Source organism: Amblyomma mixtum, chromosome 2, assembly GCF_055824585.1.
Source record: "Amblyomma mixtum isolate Tamu chromosome 2, ASM5582458v1, whole genome shotgun sequence".
Classification (NCBI taxonomy): Eukaryota; Metazoa; Arthropoda; class Arachnida; order Ixodida; family Ixodidae; genus Amblyomma; species Amblyomma mixtum.
This window is the reverse complement of record NC_143013.1, coordinates 197,450,634-197,471,922: the sequence shown is the minus strand read 5'-3', so window position 1 is coordinate 197,471,922 and position 21,289 is coordinate 197,450,634. Positions and strand designations below refer to the sequence as shown.

At 52.6% G+C, this 21,289-nt stretch overlaps 4 non-coding genes across 4 annotated transcripts; all 4 read left to right on the top strand.

Moving 5' to 3' along the window:
- The first annotated feature begins 1,372 nt into the window (after positions 1-1,372).
- TRNAK-CUU (transfer RNA lysine (anticodon CUU)) lies at positions 1,373-1,445 on the top strand. Its single transcript has one exon. It is a non-coding gene; the product is annotated as a tRNA-Lys (tRNA).
- Positions 1,446-1,520: 75 nt separating this feature from the next.
- On the top strand, positions 1,521-1,593 carry TRNAK-CUU (transfer RNA lysine (anticodon CUU)). The gene has a single exon. It is a non-coding gene; the product is annotated as a tRNA-Lys (tRNA).
- Positions 1,594-10,878: 9,285 nt separating this feature from the next.
- TRNAK-CUU (transfer RNA lysine (anticodon CUU)) lies at positions 10,879-10,951 on the top strand. Its single transcript has one exon. It is a non-coding gene; the product is annotated as a tRNA-Lys (tRNA).
- Positions 10,952-15,924: 4,973 nt separating this feature from the next.
- TRNAK-CUU (transfer RNA lysine (anticodon CUU)) lies at positions 15,925-15,997 on the top strand. Its single transcript has one exon. It is a non-coding gene; the product is annotated as a tRNA-Lys (tRNA).
- Positions 15,998-21,289: the final 5,292 nt, after the last annotated feature.

The window sequence follows — 21,289 nt, the reverse complement described above, 5'->3', positions numbered from 1 at the left end:
CAAGTGCACCTATTCCGGATAAATTGTATACCTTTATTTCCAATCCCATACGATTTCTTTCGAAGGAGCACTTACTGTTGCCTCTGTGAGATAGACTGGAGCAGGAAACCCTAAAAGCGTTTCTCATATAAATCGCAGATCCAGAAACCTGCGTCTGGCACACACCGATTGACATCACAGAAAGCTAACTGGAGATGATCGCGCTTCCGCGGTGTGAAGGTCTGAGAGGTAGTTAAGAAAGCACAAGGAACATTAGGATTTAAATCTCTACAAGTAGCTCCTATTTGAATAAGATGCGTCGGGGAGTTTGTCGGTTGGTACCTTCTTTTCTCCATCTCTTTCCCACCTCCTGTAGGCCCTAGTTTTAGGCCTATTATATGCGAGCATGTTTGGACAACCTGCCTCATTGGTGTTGTAGTTACGGTTCTTGAAACAGAGCACACCGAAAAGCAGACAAAGAAGCTAACTCGCAGCAGTTGGCTTGGCTTAGCGATGTCAGCAGAAATACGAACCCCCAAACCCATGTTTACTCCGATCACCAAACAACAGGAACAGCAATGGTGATAAGCTTGATGACTGTCCACTAATCCCCAACAAAGTTATGCACTCTTCACCTGGCTCGACATAGGCACCTGGAACATAAGTGGAAGTGCATAACAGGATTGAACAGCGCATAGTAGACAAGAACACAAGGAAGAAAACAATGTCCATTGTGCGCCGTTCAGTCCTCTCATGCAATACCATGCAATAGTGCTTCCACGCAGTAGTGAGCTTCTTAAATAATCGCCTCTCTTTTGCACCGGTTGCGCGTTTACTTGTTCGAGCAATGCGATAACTCTGCAAGAATCGCCGATGAATGCGAGCGCCAGCCTGGGGAACGGTTCACATACATCCTGTAATTGTAACAAAAGTTGGTACCAGCGGATACTAGAGACGCGTACTCAAGAAGTTAGACATGGACTGGCGCTCGACTTTCCACAGTGCTTTACTTTTCGCATCGGATGCACACGCGTTTTCAACTGCTTCCATGACACGCACATTGATGGCAGCTTTCAATTCATGCACTGGCGCTAGAACTTGGAACTCCCACTACGCTCGCCGCAACTTTGGCTGATGACGGTGGACGCAGACCAGCGGTTAGGAGGCGTTAGGCCGGCACAGGACGTAATGTCTTCCAAGTCGTGATGCTTTGTCCCGCCATTTCATGGTTCATAAACGACATGCCTTACGATGCAGGGGTAAAGTAAATAGGAAATTCGAGAAAGTAACACACAAACAGAGCCCCACGTTGGCCGTGCAGGTCTTTTTTTTTCTTCTTTCGCGGAAGAAACTATACCATACAAATGGCATTCTTATTTCAGCCGTTTGCGTCGCCCGGCTAGCTCAGTCGGTAGAGCATGAGACTCTTAATCTCAGGGTCGTGGGTTCGAGCCCCACGTTGGGCGTGCAGGTCTTTTTTTCTTCTTTCGCGGAAGAAACTATACCATACAAATGGCATTCTTATTTCAGCCGTTTGCGTCGCCCGGCTAGCTCAGTCGGTAGAGCATGAGACTCTTAATCTCAGGGTCGTGGGTTCGAGCCCCACGTTGGGCGTACAGGTCTTTTTTTCTTCTCTCGCGGAAGAAACTATACCATACAAATGGCATTCTTATTTCAGCCGTCTGCGTCGCCCAGCTAGCTCATTCTGCTTCCGGCAGCCGAGCTGAACGGATCGCAGGGTCATGGGCTCCAGCGGAGCGGCGATAGGGCCTTCGACGGCCGCGGAAACAGGATCGATGACTGCGATGATAAGGATTACCACATTATTTTGCCGACACTGCCAACAGGACGTGTTGTTTTCAACACCGTTTTTCTTCACGGCGATGTGCGAGCGAGACCGTTCCGAGTCGAGGACTTCCGTGACGCCCTGGCCGAGACCGGTACGCTCCCCGACGTGGTCGCGTTGGGGGCGTACCAAATCAACCATGTGTGGGCGGTTACCCTGCGGAGCACGGAGGCAGCTAAGAAGTTATTCGCCTTCAATGAACTGCAAGTCAAGAAACGCCGCTGCCTCATCATCGACCCCGAAGACCAGCAGGTAAAGCTACGGCTACACTGGATGCTTCACGGTGTGGCCGACGACGACATCCGGACGGCATTCGCAGCGTTTGGCAAAGTGACCGACGTTACGCGCGAGCGGTGGCGGATACAAGGCGTCAATGACAAGAGCTCAACGACAAGAACTGCCCTACTGAAATTGAAGCCCGGCTTGAAAGTGGAAGACCTGCCACACCAGGTACGCGTCGCCGGAGAGTTGGCTCTTGTTGTGGCGCCTGGACGTCCAATGCAGTGCTTGCGCTGCCATGGTACGGGCCACGTGCGGCGTGAATGCAAGGTTCCCCGCTGTACGAAATGTCGGCGGTACGGCCACGCGGATAACGAGTGTGTCCGCTCTTACGCGGTGGCCGCGGGTGGTGCGTCGAAAGACGACTCTGCGGAACTTCTCATGGATGTAGTCGAGGCCGAAGAATCTTCGAAAGGCATAGATGAACCCGAAAAGCAATCAGGCTCGACGGGCTCTTCGGGACCCTCCAGCAGCGATGCCGGACGCAAACTTGAAGGGGCAGAACCTTCTAGAAAGGAGACGGAGGCGTCGAGGGATGAAGTAAGCGCGCCAGCGCTCCAAGAAACCGAGCCAGCGACTCTGACCGAGGAGAACCTTGACCAGAGCGGCGCCCGCACGACCGGCGTCCCTGCCCCAGCGAAGCGGCCACACGCCCTGACCGGAACCGAAGGAGACAAGGCGGAAGCCCTCAGCGTCGAGGAGCCGCCGGCAAAAACGACCCAAGGACGGCGGTCGTCCATCCGGCCACGACCAAATGTGTCGACGGAGAGGAGAGCCCTTGACAAGCCGCCCCCGCTGCCAGGCCTGGCACCAGCACCGGATGGCTTCGGTGTCAATGATGTCGTCTAGCCAAGCGCTAGACGTGAAGGGTAAGCACCATGTTCCCGGCCTCTTTCTTCTGCATGAAAATGGCTCATGCGTTCCCTATGAAAGTCGGTACACTTAATGTCAGGGGACTGGCAAGTAAGAAGAAGCAGAGCCAGGTGTACCGCCTTTTAACTGAGCATGAGATCGACGTCCTGGCAGTGCAGGAAACGAAAATTGACGGGGAAGAAGAGACCGGGAGCATGGTGCGACGTTTCACGCCTAGGTTTTTTGCAGTTGTCGCCCACGCTGTAGGAACGTCTGCGGGTTGTGTCATCTTTGTAAAGAATGTACCGGGACTTGAGGTTCAGGCACATACGGCGTGTCCTTCGGGTCGATTTGTTTTGGTTGACTTCCTGTACGACAAAACATATTGGCGCATCATCTGTGTGTACGCCCCAAATGCGGTGGATGAGAGGACAGTCTTTTTTCAAAACGTACAAAAGTACTTTAGTTGTGAGAGGTCCCTGATCGTCATGGGTGACTTCAATTGCGTCCTGAGAGGCTGCGACAAAACCAGCGCAAGGGCATTTAGGGACAGAAGCACTGAAGTACTCTCAGAAATTATAGACACGTGCAACCTCGATGATGTGGCCGAATGTTTAGAAGGCGAGCGTTGTGTGAGACTCACACATTTTCAACGGTCAAGCCATGCACGGCTGGATCGCATTTATGTGTCACCGAACATTATTTCAAAATGCAGTAGCTACAATGTAGTACCGGTATCATTTTCGGATCATTGTTTAGTGCAGTGTGGGATAGGGACAAAAAAACGAGGAAATCAGTTTTCTTGGGAGATGTGGAAATTAAATAATAAGCTCATTACAGACGACATCTTTAGAAGGAAAGTAAACGAAGAAATCAGTAAATTAAAGCCGAGCGGGGAACTGAAAGTATGGCAGCAGTGGGAACCTTGCAAACAACAAATAAAAATAGCAGCAATCGAAAGGTTAAGCTGCATACGACAAGAGGAGAGGCGTGAGGAGGATAATTTAAGATCTTTACTAGCTAGACTTCTCGAAAGAGAAAGCGAAGAGCTTGGCAAATGGATGGACGACATTAGAAAAATAAAACATAAGATTGAACTCTTTGAAGAAGAACGCTATCGCGGCGCACTTGTGAGGGCTAGGGCGCAAGATATAGCTTTTGGGGAGACACCTTCAAAGCGAGCGCTAGGAATGGAAAAAACGCATGCTCAACGAAACCACATTGAAAAGATTGAATGGGGCGGGGCATTATCTGGGGACAATGGGCATATTCAGCAGGCATTTCTTGAATATTGTAGCGTGCAACGCCAAAAAGAACACCCGCGCAGAGACGAAAAACCTGCGGCGGTCTCCTAGTGGTTCGAGCGCGCGCGAGAGAGCCAACTAACTTCTTCCTCTTCTAGCGCATGCGCTACTTCTGTCTCTTCTTCGAATGCATGTATCACTGCCCCCCTCTTCTGCAGCATCGACACGATGCGGCTGGGAGTGAAAAGTCAGCGAAAGGGTAGAACACAGCTGCAGTGGACCGCAGTTCAGTCAGGTAGCCGGTCGTGGTAAGGCTTCATGCGAACAACGTGTACGACTTCAGTTCGGTGCGACCGGCGCGATGAACAAGCTGTCGGGGCGGGAGCAACTGCATAAGTCACATCACTGATGCGGCGCACTACATCGTAAGGGCCGAAGTATCGGCGCAGCAGCTTTTCAGAGAGCCCGCGGCGACGAACAGGTATCCAAATCCACACAAGGTCGCCGGGAGCATAACTGACGAAACGGCGTCCACAGTTGTAGTTAGTGGCGTCAGCCTCCTGTTGACGGTGGATGCGCAGGCGGGCCAGTTGACGCGCTTCCTCAGCACGCTGAACGAAGGTATCTACGTCGATGTCAGCGTCAGAGTCGCAGTAAGGGTCGACGGGCAACATAGCATCCAACGGAGTGGTCACCTGGCGACCGAAGACAAGCTGAAAGGGGGTCAGTCGGGTTGTTTCCTGCAGGGCGGTGTTGTACGCAAACGTTACGTACGGCAGAATGGCGTCCCAAGTTCGATGCTCGACGTCAACGTACATTGATAGCATGTCGGCTAGTGTGCGGTTGAGTCGCTCTACCAACCCGTTTGTCTGCGGGTGATACGCCGTAGCACGTCGGTGGCTCGTGTGCGTCAGAGTCATCACGGACTGGGTTAAGCGGGCCGTGAAAGCAGTTCCCCGGTCAGTAACAACAACGGCGGGTGCTCCATGACGCAAGACAATGTTGTGGACGAAGAACTGCGCCACTTCAGCAGCAGTGCCTTTGGCAAGAGACGTGGTCACAGCGTACCGTGTGAGGTAGTCAGTCGCAACGACTATCCAACGCTTTCCAGACGAAGACTTCGGAAATGGGCCAAGGAGGTCCATGCCCACTTGATGGAAAGGGGTCTTCGGTGGATCGACGGGGTGAAGAAATCCGGCCGGTTTCAATGGAGGAGTCTTCCGACGTTGGCATTCACGGCATGTTTTGACGTAGGCCCGCACCGATGGGAGTAACCTGGGCCAATAATACTTTTGTCTAATCCGCGCGAGTGTACGGCTGACTCCAAGGTGGCCGGCGGATGGTGCATCATGACAGGCACTCAAGATCTCAGACCGCAGCTGTGATGGTACGACAAGTAGGAACACTTCTTCGCTGTTGGCAAAGTTGCGCTTGTAGAGAACACCAGACCGTAAAGTGAAGGTGTGAAGCCCTCGAAGAAAAACACGCGGAATGGGAGCTTCACTGCCTTCGAGGTAATCGATGAGCGGCGCCAACTCCGTGTCCGCCCTCTGAAGCTGCGCCATTTGGGTGGTACTAACAGAGCCCAGGAAAGGAAAATCATCGGTGGTTTCTTCGGTATTGATTGGGATAGGCGCGCGCGACAGACAATCCGCATCCTGATGCTTGCGGCCAGACTTGTAAACTACTGTTAAGTCGTATTCTTGCAAGCGTAAGCTCCATCTAGCCAAGCGTCCTGAGGGGTCTTTGAGGCTCGCCAGCCAGCATAAGGAGTGGTGGTCGCTTACCACACGGAAGGGTCGTCCGTAGAGGTACGGTCGGAACTTGCAGATGGCCCATATCACTGCAAGACATTCTTTCTCCGTCGTAGAATAATTGGTCTCGGAGCGCGTAAGTGTCCGACTAGCATAACTGATGACCCGTTCTGCACCGTCTTGCCACTGGATCAGTACTGCACCAAGGCCAACATTGCTGGCGTCAGTGTGGATGTCCGTGGCAGCATGCTCGTCGAAATGTCCGAGTATCGGAGTGCTTTGCAGACGGCTGCGAAGCTCGACAAATGCAGCCTCTTCGTCGGTCCCCCACAAGAAGGGCGTGTCGTCACGGGTCAGTGCATTCAGCGGTTCCGCGATTTTCGAGAAATCTTGAATAAAGCGCCTATAATAGGAGCACAGGCCTAAAAACCGGCGAACGGCCTTCTTGTCAGTTGGGCGTGGAAAACCTGAGACGGCAGCAGTCTTGTCAGGGTCCGGGCGAACACCTTGTGCGCTGACAACGTGACCAAGAAAGCGAAGTTCCTCAAAGCCAAAATGGCATTTCTCGGCTTTGATGGTGAGTTGCGCGGATTTGAGCGCTTGTAGCACAATGCGCAACCGCTCCAAGTGTTGGTCAAAGGTGGGCGAAAATATAACGACATCGTCCAGGTACACCAGGCAGGACTGCCATTTCAAGCCGGAGAGGACAGTGTCCATCATGCGTTGGAAAGTGGCCGATGCTGAGCACAGACCAAATGGGAGCACTTTAAACTCATAGAGGCCGTCAGGCGTCACGAAAGCCGTCTTCTCCCGGTCTCTCTCGTCCACTTCGATTTGCCAGTACCCGCTTTTAAGATCCAATGACGAGAAGTATCTGGCGTTCCGCAATCGGTCGAGCGCGTCATCTATCCTGGGCAGCGGAGAGGCGAAGGGGAACGGGACTCGCGCCTTCCAGAGTAGGCAGGGTTCTGGCGTGCCCAGAGATGCTGTGCAATCTCACGCGGTCGTTCGCCGTTCTGAGGGCAGGGTGCGTCGGGATGGAAACCGCGAAGGCCCACTTGGCGGTACGGACAGGCGCGGTAGAGGTGACCAGGCTCCCCACAGTGGTAGCAGAGAGGCCTGCGGTCCGGTGTACGCCACAAATCCGACTTGCGAGGGCGTGGCCCAGCTGTAGCAGATGCGGTTGCAGAATACGTGGCGATGTTACTCACGGAGGTCGACGGGGTCACACCGTAGCCAGGCGCGCTTGCGTGACATGTGCCGATGTTGCTCACGCCAGGCGTTGGGGTAATGGGACCGTAGCCTGTCGTGCGACGTACAACAGATGCGTACGTGGGTCGGTCATCGAACCGGGATGGCGCTTCGGGGACAGGAGGTGCCTGCGCAGCCTGTCGCACCTCGTCCCTGACAACTTCGGACAGCGCTGCCAGCGGCGCAGGTGCAACCTGAGGCAGATGGATCCGTTGCAGTTCCTCCCGGACAACGGAGCGAATTAGTTCACGCAAGGTGTCTACACTGCCGCCAAGACACGACGAAAAGCCTTCGGGCACCATGCAGTTGATGTCCCGGTTGTACTGGCGGGCCCGTTGTTGCAGCGTCGTCTCCATCGTGGTCGCCTCGGTTAGAAATTCCGCCACCGTGCGGGGTGGGCTGCGCACGAGGCCCGCGAACAGCTCCTGCTTAACCCCACGCATGAGATGGCGCAGCTTCTTCTCCTCTGTCATGTTGGGGTCGGCGCGCTTGAAAAGACGGGCCATGTCTTCGGTGTACATGCGCACGCTTTCGTTCGTGCGCTGATTTCGGGAGTGCAGCGCAGCTTCGGCCTTCTCCCGGCGGTCAGCGTTGGGGAACGTAGCCAGGAGACTCCGGCAAAACGTCTCCCAGGTGGGAAGTGTAGCCTCGTGGTTTTCAAACCACGTCCGAGCAGACTCTTCCAGGGCAAAGTAGACGTTATTCAGCTTGCGCTCGTCGCACCAGCCGTTGTAGCGTGCGACCCGCTCGAACGTCTATAGCCAGTCCTCAGCGTCTTCGAACACGTCACCGTGAAAAGATGGCGGTGTTCGCGGTGGGTGGCAAAGGATCGGCGCCAGGGGCCTGGTGTCAGCGGCCATGGCAGTTGGACTCGACGGTAGAGGCTGGATCGGCGGCTGGGTCCTGGTGTCAGGGGCCATGTCAGTTGGACTCGGCGGTCGAGGCTGCGTCGTCCTTGTTGGCGGGAGAAGGGGCCCAAATTCAGGCGACTCCGCGGAGACGGCGGCTGGGTCGCTGGTGAACCGGTGTGAGGTCCGTAGTGACGCTGTACGGAGTTTGCAGGTCGGGAAGCGTACCCAGCACCTCCACCAAACTGTAGCGTGCAACGCCAAAAAGAACACCCGCGCAGAGACGAAAAACCTGCGGCGGTCTCCTAGTGGTTCGAGCGCGCGCGAGAGAGCCAACTAACTTCTTCCTCTTCTAGCGCATGCGCTACTTCTGTCTTTTCTTCGAATGCATGTATCAATATCATCAGGCGCTGTTTGCAAAGCAAGAAGTGGATGTGAGCGCAATCAAGGAAAAGTTTCTTGGTGCTTTGCCGCGATTAGATGACGAACAGAAAGAAAGGCTGGAGCTGTCGACAACTGCGTCGGAGGTCGAGCAAGCGATAGAAAATTTGAACCAGGGAAAATCTCCTGGACCAGATGGGTTAAGCGCCGCTTTTTACAAAGCATATAAACACGAAATAGTGCCAGTACTGACAGCAGTTTTCAACGAAGCCTACAAAGAAAATGAATTGCCCCCGTCTTATGGTAAATCCCATACAGTGCTAATCCCTAAATACGATGACGCAGAAAAGTTACAACAGGTCACAGCATATCGTCCTATCGCCCTCACAAACGTAGATTATAAAGTTTTCATGAAGATTTTAGCCCGTAGACTACAGTCAGTAATTCAAGATATAGTCGGTCCCCACCAGACGTGTGGGATCAAGGGACGCTCGATTGTTTTCAATATTCATAGAGCGAGGTGTGTGCTGGAATGTTGTGATAACACAAATAGCTGTGTAGCCATCCTTCAGCTAGATCTTGAGAAGGCATTTGATTGTGTTTCGCACGATATCTTGTTCTGCATACTCGACCATGTGAATGTAGGGTCCATTATTTGCGAGGGAGTGGCCTTGGCGTACCGGAGCTGCACGACAAGATTAAGTGTAAATAAGAGTTTGGGGGCCCCCATTAGCCTGCAGCGTTCGGTGCGCAAGGGTGGTCCCCTCAGCCCTCTTCTATTCTGCATTTACATTGAAGCGTTATGTTTGAATATCATGGAAAGTGAAAAAATTCGAGGCTTCCAGCTACAGGCGGCAGAAGTTAAGCTGCTGGCTTATGCGGATGATGTCGCGGTGTTCACAGTAAACCGGGAAGGTGTAACCGAGGCCGTGGCATGCGTAAAAGAATTCACCAAGGTCACCGGTAGTAAAGTGAATTGGTCAAAGTCCCTGGGGCTTTGGCACGGAGAATGGCCAACGAAGCCCGGCAATTTTGCAAACGTGTCCTGGGTGACGACCCCAGTAAAGTACTACGCGTCCCACTGGATGGTTATCGCGATAGCGTTTCATACTGGGAAGCGCAGACGCAAGCCACGCGTGAAAAGGTGGAGAGGTGTAAAGGGCGACATCTTTCAATTTTCGCAACGGCCGCAGTGTGTAATCTGTTTATTATGTCTAGGCTGTGGTACGTGATGCAAGTGTTGCATTGTGCAAGGATGAACGTACAGAGACTGCACCGGATCTTTGCCGTTTTTGTGTGGGCTGCGGACTGGGAACACTGCAGCCGGACCAATTTGTTTAGGCCGGTGAAGGACGGTGGCCTGCGTCTGGGACACTTATTTCTGCGGCAGATTGTAAGCAGATTTTCTTTTGTGCGCGATGTAAGCGATCCGTTTTTGCGTACTGTGTGCCAATTAAGGCTCGGAAATGCACTGCCGGACTTTGTTGTCTCAACCGAAAGTTTCTTGGGACGTATTTTTGGTTACTTTAGAGAGGTTGTCGCCAGTGTTCGATTCCTGTCTGTTCGATTTTCGTATGAATATTTATCTTCTGTTAGCAGGAAGAAGTTGTACAAGGATTTGTGCGATGTAGTTCTTCCACAACCTATGTACAGGGCCTTATACAATGGAGGCCTCGGACGCGACGTACTTAAGCGTGTGAAGGCGATGCAGGTGCCGCCAAGTGCAAAAACTTTTTTCTTTAAATTACATACCGGAACACTACCAGTAAAGGAATTCTTGGAAAGGAAGCATTTATTTCTACCTTGGGGATCACATTGTTTAATTTGTAAACAACCAGAAACAATAGACCACGTTTTTTTTGCACTGTTGGGAGGGGGTATACTTTTGGGACATCTTACAAAGGACTTTAAAAAAGGAATTTCCGCTCGACTCTCATGGTATTCGGTACTTCCCTGTAGAGAGTGAGGATGGGACACCATTCGGCCTTATTATGCTAATGGGCCTCCATTGTATTTGGCGCTCAAGAATGGCAGGATATCATCGCGACCCTGATGCACGGCCAGCACGGATCTATTTTCGGGAGTGCATGCATAAGTATATCGAAGTTCAGAAACTTGCTCCTGAAGCTCCCGAGTGGCTCGAAAGAGTCGAGCCTTTGGTGACGCTTAAGGAGTTTTAACGTGACGAAGCCACGCACCGCCGGGCGGATAGTGTTGTTAATTATTGCTCATTGTGCTCTGTAAGTGTATTTGTGTACTGTGGTTCTTTCCGAAGTCAGGCAATAAAGAAAAAAAAAAGCCCGGCTAGCTCAGTCGGTAGAGCATGAGACTTAATCTCAGGGTCGTGGGTTCGAGCCCCACGTTGGGCGTGCAGGTCTTTTTTTCTTCTTTCGCGAAAGAAACTATACCATACAAATGGCATTCCTATTTCCGGCGTCTGCGTCGCCCGGCTAGCTCAGTCGGTAGAGCATGAGACTCTTAATCTCAGGGTCGTGGGTTCGAGCCCCACGTTGGGCGTGCAGGTCTTTTTTTCTTCTTTCGCGAAAGAAACTATACCATACAAATGGCATTCCTATTTCGGTCGTTTGCGTCGCCCGGCTAGCTCAGTTTCTGCTTCCGGCAGCCGAGCTGAACGGATCTCAGGGTCATGGGCTCCAGCGGAGCAGCGATAGCGGCCTTTGACGGCCGCGGAAACAGGATCGATGACTGCGGTGATAAGGATTACCAGATTATTTTGCCGACACTGCCAACAGGACGTGTTGTTTTCAACACCGTTTTTCTTCACGGCGACGTGCGAGCGAGGCCGTTCCGGGTCGAGGATTTCCGTGACGCCCTGGCCGAGACTGGTACGCTCCCCGACGTGGTCGCGTTGGGGGCGTACCAAATCAACCACGTGTGGGCGGTTACCCTGCGGAACACGGAGGCAGCAAAGAAGTTGCTCGCCTTCAACGAGCTGCAAGTTAAGAAACGCCGCTGCCTCATTATCGACCCAGAAGACCAGCAGGTAAAGCTGCGGCTACACTGGATGCTTCACGGTGTGGCCGACGACGACATCCGGACGGCATTCGCGGCGTTTGGCAAAGTGACCGACGTTACGCGTGAGCGGTGGCGGATACAAGGCGTCAATGACAAGAGCTCAACGACAAGAACGGTCCTTCTGAAGTTGAAGCCCGGCTTGAAAGTGGATGACCTGCCACACCAGGTACGTGTCGCCGGAGAGTTGGCTCTTGTCGTAGCGCCTGGGCGTCCAATGCAGTGCTTGCGCTGTCATGGTACAGGCCACGTGCGGCGAGAATGCAAGGTTCCCCGCTGTACGAAATGCCGGCGGTTCGGCCACGTGGATAATGAGTGTGTCCGCACTTACGCGGTGGCTACGGGCGGGGCGTCGAAAGACGACTCTGCGGAACTCCTGATGGATGTAGTCGAGGCTGAAGAATCTGCGAAAGGCATAGAGGAACCCGAAACGCAAGCAGGATCGACGGGCTCTTCGATGCCGGACGCAAGCCGATGCCGGACGCAGCAAGCCGATGCCGGACGCAGCGATGCCGGACGCAAGCCTGAAGGGGCAGAACCTACTAGAAAGGAGACGGAGGCGTCGAGCGGTGAAGTAAGCGTGCCAGCGCTCCAAGACACCGAGCCAGCGACTCTGACCGAGGAGAACCTTGACCAGAGCGGCGCCCGCACGACCGGCGTCCCTGCCCCAGCGAAGCGGCCACACGCCCAGACCGGAACCGAAGACGACAAGGCGGAAGCCCCCAGCGTCGAAGAGCCGCCGGCAAAAACGACCCAAGGACGGCGGTCGTCCATCCGGACACGATCAAATGTGTCGACGGAGAGGAGAGCCCGTGACAAGCCGCCCCCGCTGCCAGGCCTGGCACCAGCACCGGATGGCTCCGGTGTCAATGATGTCGTCTAGCCAAGCGCTAGACGTGCAGGGTAAGCACCATGTTCCCGGCCTCTTTCTTCTGCATTAAAATGGCTCATGCGTTCCCCATGAAAGTCGGTACACTTAATGTCAGGGGAATGGCAAGTAAGAAGAAGCAGAGCCAGGTGTACCGCCTTTTAACTGAGCACGACATTGACGTCCTGGCAGTGCAGGAAACGAAAATTGAGGGGGAAGAGGAGACCGGGAGCATGGTGAGACGTTTCACGTCTAGGTTTTTTGCAGTTGTCGCCCACGGTGTAGGAACGTCTGCGGGTTGTGTCATCTTTGTAAAGAATGTACCGGGACTTGAGGTTCAGGCATATACGGCGTGTCCTTCGGGTCGATTTGTTTTGGTTGACCTCCTGTACGACAAAACATATTGGCGCATCATTTGTGTGTACGCCCCAAATGCGGTGGATGAGAGGGCAGCGTTTTTTCAACGCGTACAAAAGCACATTAGTTGTGAGAGATGCCTGATCGTAATGGGTGACTTCAATTGCGTCCTGAGGGGCTGTGACAAAACCAGTGCAAGGGCATTTAGGGACGGAAGCACTGAAGTACTCTCAGAAATTATAGACACGTGCAACCTCGATGATGTGGCCGAATGTTTAGAAGGCGAGCGTTGTGTGAGACTCACCCATTTTCAACGGTCAAGCCATGCACGGCTAGATCGCATTTATGTGTCACAGAACGTTATTTCAAAATGCAGTAGCTACAATGTAGTACCGGTATCATTTTCGGATCATTGTTTAGTGAAGTGTGGGATAGGGACAAAGAAAAGAGGAAATCAGTTTTCTTGGGAGATGTGGAAATTAAATAATAAGCTCATTACAGACGACATCTTTAGCAGGAAAGTAAACGAAGAAATCAGTAAATTAAAGCCGAGCGAGGAACTGAAAGTATGGCAGCAGTGGGAACTTTGCAAACAACAAATAAAAATAGCAGCAATCGAAAGGTCAAGCTGCATACGACAAGAGGAGAAGCGTGAGGAGGACAATTTAAGATCTTTACTAGCTAGACTTCTCGAAAGAGAAAGCGAAGAGCCGGGCAAATGGATGGATGACATTAGGAAAATAAAAAATAAGATTGAACTCTTTGAAGAAGAACGCTATCGTGGCGCACTGGTGCGGGCTAGGGCGCAAGATATAGCTGATGGGGAGACACCTTCAAAACGAGCGCTAGGAATGAAAAAAACGCATGCTCAACGAAACCACATTGAACAGATTGAATGGGGCGGGGCGTTATCTGGAGAAAGCGGGCATATCCAGCAGGCATTTCTTGAATATTATCAGGCGCTGTTTGCAAAGCAAGAAGTGGATGTGAGCGCATTCAAGGAAAAGTTTCTTGGCGCTTTGCCGCGATTAGATGACGAACAGAAAGAAATGCTGGAGCTGTCGATAACTGCGTCGGAGGTCGAGCAAGCGATAGAAAATTTGAACCTGGGAAAATCTCCTGTACCTGATGGGTTAAGCGCCGCTTTTTACAAAGCATATAAACACGAAATAGTGACAGTACTGACAGCAGTTTTTAACGAAGCCTACAAAGAAAATGAATTGCCCCCGTCTTATGGTAAATCCCATACAGTGCTAATCCCTAAATCCGATGACGCAGAAAAGTTAAAGCAGGTCACAGCATATCGTCCTATCGCCCTCACAAACGTAGATTATAAAGTGTTCATGAAGATTTTAGCCCGTAGACTACAGTCAGTAATTCAGGATATAGTCGGTCCCCACCAGACGTGTGGGATCAAGGGACGCTCTATTGTTTCCAATATTCATAAAGCGAGGTGTGTGCTGGAATGTTGTGATTACACAAATAGCTGTGTAGCCATCCTTCAGCTAGATCTTGAGAAGGCATTCGATTGTGTTTCGCACGATATCCTGTTCTGCATACTCGACCATGTGAATTTAGGGTCCATTATTTGTGAGGGAGTGGCCTTGGCGTACCGGAGCTGCACGACAAGATTAGTTGTAAATAAGAGTTTGGGGGCCCCCATTAGCCTGCAGCGTTCGGTGCGCCAGGGTTGTCCCCTCAGCCCTCTGCTATTCTGCATTTACATTGAAGCGTTGTGTTTGAATATCATGGAAAGTGAAAAAATTCGAGGATTCCAGCTACAGGCAGCAGAAGTTAAGCTGATGGCTTATGCGGATGATGTCGCGGTGTTCACAGTGAACCGGGAAGGTATAACCGAGGCCGTGGCATGCGTAAAAGAATTCACCAAGATCACCGGTAGTAAAGTGAATTGGTCAAAGTCCCTGGGGCTTTGGCACGGAGAATGGCCAACGAAGCCCGGCAATTTTGCAAACGTGTCCTGGGTGACGACCCCAGTAAAGTACTTAGGCGTCCCACTGGACGGTTATCGCGATAGCGATTCGTACTGGAAAGCACAGACGCAAGCCACGCGTGAAAAGGTGGAAAGGTGGAAAGGGCGACACCTTTCAATTTTCGCAAGGGCCACAGTGTGCAATCTGTTTTTTATGTCTAGGCTGTGGTACGTGATTCAAGTGTTGCATTGCGCAAGGATGAACGTACAGAGACTGCACCGGATCTTTGCCGTTTTTGTGTGGGCTGCGGACTGGGAACGCTGCAGCCGGACCAATTTGTTTATGCGGGTGAAGGATGGCGGCCTGAGTCTGGGACACTTATTTCTGCGGCAGATTGTAAGCAGATTTTGTTTTGTGCGCGATGTAAGCGATCCGTTTTTGCGCACTGTGTGCCAATTAAGGCTCGGAAATGCACTGCCGGACTTTGTTGTCACAACCGAAAGTTTCTCGGGACGTATCTTTGGTTACTTTAGAGAGGTTGTCGCGAGTGTTCGATTCCTGTCTGTTCGATTTTCGTATGAATATTTATCTTCTGTTAGCAGGAAGAAGTTGTATAAAGATTTGTGCCCTGTAGTTCTTCCACAACCTATGTACAGGGCCTTATACAATGGAGGCCAGGGACGCGACGTACTTAAGCGTGTGAAGGCGATGCAGGTGCCGCCAAGTGCAAAAACTTTTTTCTTTAAATTACATACCGGAACACTACCAGTAAAGGAATTCTTGGAAAGGAAGCAGTTATTTCTACCTTGGGGATCACATTGTTTAATTTGTAAACAACCAGAAACAATAGACCACGTTTTTTTGCACTGTTGGGAGGGGGTATACTTTTGGGACATCTTGCAACGGACTTTAAAAAAGGAATTTCCGCTCGACGCTCATGGTATTCGGTACTTGCCTGTAGAGAGTGAGGATGGGACACCATTCGACCTCATTATGCTAATGGGCCTCCATTGTATTTGGCGCTCCAGAATGGCAGGATATCATTGCGATCCTGATGCACGGCCAGCACGGATCTATTTTCGGGAGTGCATGCATAAGTATATTGAAGTTCAGAAACTTGCTCCTGAAGCACCCGAGTGGCTCGAAAGAGCCGAGCCTTTGGTGACGCTTAAGGAGTTTTAATATGATGAAGCCACGCACCCCCGGACGGATAGTGTTGTTAATTATTGCTCATTGCGCTCTGTAAGTGTATTTGTGTACTGTGGTTCTTGCCGAAGTCAGGCAATAATTAAAAAAAAAAAGCCCGGCTAGCTCAGTCGGTAGAGCATGAGACTCTTAATCTCAGGGTCGTGGGTTCGAGCCCCACGTTGGGCGTGCAGGTCATTTTTTCTTCTTTCGCGAATGAAACTATACCATACAAATGGCATTCCTATTTCGGTCGTCTGCGTCGCCCGGCTAGCTCAGTCTGGCCGGTGTATTGCGCTTGATTTTTGTCTGAACGGCACTGAGTGGCGCATTGTTACCGTGTACGCGCCGAATGTGGTTGAGGAAAGGGTTGCCTTTTTCCAAAGCCTCCAAGAGCGCCTTTGCACGGAGAGGCGGCTCATTGTATTAGGCGACTTCAATTGTGTTCTTAATGCGCGCGATAAGTCAAGCATCCGGGGTTTCGAGACAGGAGCACTGAAGTGTTGATGCGAATGATCGAGAACGGAAACCTTGAGGATGTGGCTGAACTTACTGAGGGTGCGCGGGCAGTGCAGTTCACTCATTTCCAGGGCTCAAGCCATGCACGGCTGGACCGCATTTACACATCAGTCGACCTTGCCCCTGACTGCAACCATTATGAAGTTGTGGGAGTCTGTCACAAAGTGCGCGCATGCTTTATTTTTCTTCTTTCTTCTCCGACCAAAGTGGCCACGGCTGGCCACGGCGCCGGTAGTATGCGGGCATGTCGCGACGCAGCGGCGATGACTTTGCCTCCCCCCGCGTGGGCATTGACCCCTCGCGACGCTGGGGGGGTCAAGACTACGCCGCCCCCCTCCTCAGGATTATCGCCGGGAAGAGAGTGCTTTCACGAGGGGGGGACGGGAAGCGGCCGGTGAAGGCCCTAGCACCCGTCCCAACCTTGAGAAGTTAACATCCCTCCTCGTTAGGACCATACCTTTCCTTCGCGTCCCCTTCCGTTTCTTCATGCTTCTTCTCCCCCCTTCTCAACATCTGTATATCGTTGGTGCACGGGGCCGAGAGGATTCGTTTGCTTTTATTTGTTTTTTTTTTGTGGTTTGTCACGTGAACACGGTGGCGGGAAAATCACGACCGAGTTAGTTGGTTTTGAGATTTCGGTGCGTGCCGACGTGTGTAGGGTCAGCCAGGGCAGTGGTCGGCAAGCGAGCCTAGGCGGTGTCTGACGCGTAGAGCGCGGCGACGGCGGCCCCGAAAGACGCGTGGAAGACGCGTAACCCGGGGCCCAAGTTCGCCCGTATCCGCACCCCCCCCCCCCCCCATCAGCACCGCGCGCTTCCGCAGCCCGACGCTCCCTGCGACCGGACCTTGCCACTACGCAGCTAAGTCACCGATTCTCACCACTCGCTCTGCTCTTTTTCTTTGTTCTGTCGCTGTTCTCGTCCTATTCTTTTGTATATTGCTTTAATCGTGTAACCTTGTTGTATAGTTCTCGCCCTGTTGTTTTCCTTCTTCTTGTTAATAGTTTGTGTTTGTGTTCTGATTTTGTGCTTGTTGTTCGCATCGCGCCTGTGCATTACCTCTATTTTGCTTGGTTTGTTTTGTAACCGTTTGTTCGTGTTCTTACCCAAGTAAAGGGGGTTGCTGAAGAACTTTGCCTATACGCCTCATGCCTCCGGTCAACGGCTAATCAGGCGTGGCCCCTATCGCCGGTCAGCAGTCTAACCTCATCTTCCGCACGCGGGGTGGAGAGGTTTGTCACTCCACCCCCTCCTAACTTACGGAGAGTGCAGTGGTGGGCAGGTTGGCCCGATTAATTATAACTTCGGCGCCAATCAAACATCAGCCGCCCACCATATCGTGACAATTGGCGTCCGCGGACAGGACTTGCTGACCATGATTAGCCCTGACCGGGAGGCGTAGGGTTCAGGCCAGACTTGACGTACGCGCCCTATTGAAAGGTGCGTAGAGTCGGCGCGATGGAGGACCTAGAAAGACTCATCGGGCGCGGAAAGGCGTTAGGTCTCGAGGGAGCAGCCCTTCGCCAATTTGTGTGCGACGAGCGGATAGCGCTACGCGAGCGTCGCCGCGAGGAGGATGAGCTAGACAAAGCGCGCTCAGCGCGCAGGCTGCTGGAGCTGCAGAGAGAACTTGAGGCTCTCCGAGCACGAAGCAAGGCTAGCTGGGGCGAAGGCTCTGATCACGCTTCAAACGGAAGCGAAGTGCCAGGTGAGGCAGCACAGAAGGTGCTTGATGCCGGCGAACGAGATTACCGGCAAGGCGACTGCAGGGCGGTAGCAGAAGTGGCACCGGCAGCAGACCAGGTGGCTTTCCGGACGCCTCCCGAGCATGGCGAGCCTACGTTCAAAGGGGGTGAACTTTGTGTCGTCAAAGGACGAGGCGGTGAGCTCGACCATGCAGTCGGGGTAGAGGTGGGTCCCGAAACACCTGAAATGAATATGCTGGAAGAGCAATTCAGCCGAGTGCAGGCACCCCCCTCAGATGTCACCACGGCGGCTACAGCGCCGCCTGACCCGGAGGATGGTACACTGGGCCAGACTTTCGGGAACAAAGATCCCGGCGAAGTCGCGGCTCCCGAGCGGCTGACCGGGCAACAAGCTATCGTGGAATGCCCCGGCCCTCATGATGTCGAGGAAAGTAAGGCCGATCTCGAAGGAGCGGTCAGAGTCGAGGAGCATTGCTCGGACGCGTCGGCTGTAGAGCCGGACCGGGAGAACGGAGCACCGTTGTGCCCCGTAGGGGAATCAGCGCATCATCATGATGCCACAGTTTCCGCGCGGCTTGAACCGCTTCATGCTTTTACGGAAGAACCATTTTGCGAGGAGCCAGCGGTACAGGTGGGAGTACAGGTCTACGTGGGGGTAGGGCGAGCCGGTTGCTGCGAGAGTGCCGTTTCCGCACAGCCAAGCGCACAACCAGCAAATGACGTAAAGTCATTAGGTACCCGCCAAGGGGACTATTCCCACGAAAGACCAGGTTACCGCACTGGGGATATGTGCAGCTCGACAAAAGCGGGCTCGCAGGTAAGCCCTGTCGGGCAGTGCCCGTCTTCCACGGCTGCCTATCAGGAAAGGGAGGAAGAAGAGCCTGCAGTGCTTCATAACAGCCTGCAAAGTATAGGGCACGTGATTTGCATGGCTCCTACCGGACTCGTGAAACGCTCACACGGCAAGAGCCGTTTTCACGCCGCGGTGAAGAGTTGGCACGACGCTCGAACGATCCCTCGCATCGACGGTCTCAGCGTCGAAGTAGGCGGGAGAAAGTTTTTGGGCGGAAAGTTCCGCACCAAGAGGTACGGTGAAGTCCCACTCAGCGCCGTAGTAAAGGGAGACGCGAGGCCGGCACTGATTATCTTTGCCGGAACCTAGATGGTCATGAGAGATCAACGCTCCACCCTTTCTGGGCAGACATTCCTTTTCCTTCCTTCATACTTTGTGGCTTGTCTTCCTATGTTTTGGGAATGCTGTGCTGCGCAAGATGTTTGTGTATGTTGCTTAACATTTCAGTGTCGACCTCTTTCGATGTAATGTGCGTATGTTGTGTGCAGTGTTGAACTGTTTCAATTCCAAGTGTTGTGTGGAACAGTCTGCAGTGACTGGGACGTGACTGCGTGAAGTGTGCAGTGCGCGACTGTGCGAGCCATCGTGGGGAACGTTGTGCGACGAAGAACTGGTGCGCGCTCCTAACAGTGAAGTGCGCGTTAATTCATCTTCGTTTGCTTGCTCGGCAAGACGCATTTGTGCATGCACGACATTTGTGTATTTGATTTTGAAATGTTATTAAGAATAACATTCTTTTCGTGGGGGTTGTGTCACAAAGTGCGCGCATGCTTTATTTTTCTTCTTTCTTCTCCGACCAAAGTGGCCACGGCTGGCCACGGCGCCGGTAGTATGCGGGCATGTCGCGACGCAGCGGCGATGACTTTGCCTCCCCCCGCGTGGGCATTGACCCCTCGCGACGCTGGGGGGGGTCAAGACTACGCCGCCCCCCTCCTCAGGATTATCGCCGGGAAGAGAGTGCTTTCACGAGGGGTGGACGGGAAGCGGCCGGTGAAGGCCCTAGCACCCGTCCCAACCTTGAGAAGTTAACATCCCTCCTCGTTAGGACCATACCTTTCCTTCGCGTCCCCTTCCGTTTCTTCATGCTTCTTCTCCCCCCTTCTCAACATCTGTATATCGTTGGTGCACGGGGCCGAGAGGATTCGTTTGCTTTTATTTGTTTTTTTTTGTGGTTTGTCACGTGAACACGGTGGCGGGAAAATCACGACCGAGTTAGTTGGTTTTGAGATTTCGGTGCGTGCCGACGTGTGTAGGGTCAGCCAGGGCAGTGGTCGGCAAGCGAGCCTATCGACGTCATGGTACACCATGGTACATGGTACATCATGGTACATGTATCGACGTCATGCTACACCGAATGCCAGGGGGAAAAGAGCGCAGCTTTATTTGAGCAACGCGTATTTATACAAATGGCTTGGACAGCAGCGTATCGGCTGTTGCGTATCAGTTGTACATTTCGAGGCCGCACTGCGCATGCTGTCCCTCACGCATACGATACATCTTCCTTCTTTTGGAAAGAAAACTAAAAACAACAACAAAGCAAAGTTGCAAGCACAACATGGGCTCAGTGCACAAAAGAATAACTTAAGACATTTGCTGAAAGTCTCTCCCGTATTCCAAGCGTCGCGGGGGTGCACGTTGTCTCTGCGATCGTCTTAACCCATGAGCGCTTGACACTGCATCACCATCAGATGTCACTGGTCGCGGCTGCTGCTGCGGCGTTCTGTCCTCAGTGGTGTCATCGCCGTCGTCGTCAAGTTCACTCAGAAATGTTTCTTTCGTAGACATGAGATGTTTTCGATTGCGACGCAGAAGTCTGCCGTCTTCTGTTAGAACATTGTAGGACCTTGGTTCAGCGCAGCGCTGCACGACCTTTGCTTTTTTGTCCCAGACAACTTTCTTCACGCGCACAACGTCACCTTGTCTCAGGGGTGGTAGGGGTTGCCGGTCTCTCTTACTCTGGCGATGCTTGGCAATATGCAAACTGGGACCTTCTTGAGTGTCTGGTAGCGTTGTTCGTAGCTTTCTGGCCTGAAGAATCTCTGCGGGTGCCGCAGAACCTTCCAGTGGGGTTGTCCTGTAAGCGAGCAAACCAAGCCAGAAATCTTGATTGGCTTCAGCAGTTTTCTTTAATATTCGCTTCACCACCTGTACCCCCTTTTCTGCCAGGCCATTCGACTGTGGGTATCTAGGGCTAGAAGTAATGTGCTGGAAATCATATTCTCTTGCAAATGCAGCGAACTGGTAGCTTGAAAAAGAGGGTCCGTTGTCTGAGCATACCTCCATTGGTATGCCATATCTAGCGAAGATAGCGCTTGTTGCTTGAATGACAGTCCTGGCCGATGTATCCTGAAGTAATTCCACCTCCGGAAAGTTTGAGAGCGCATCGTAAACACAAAGATAAGGT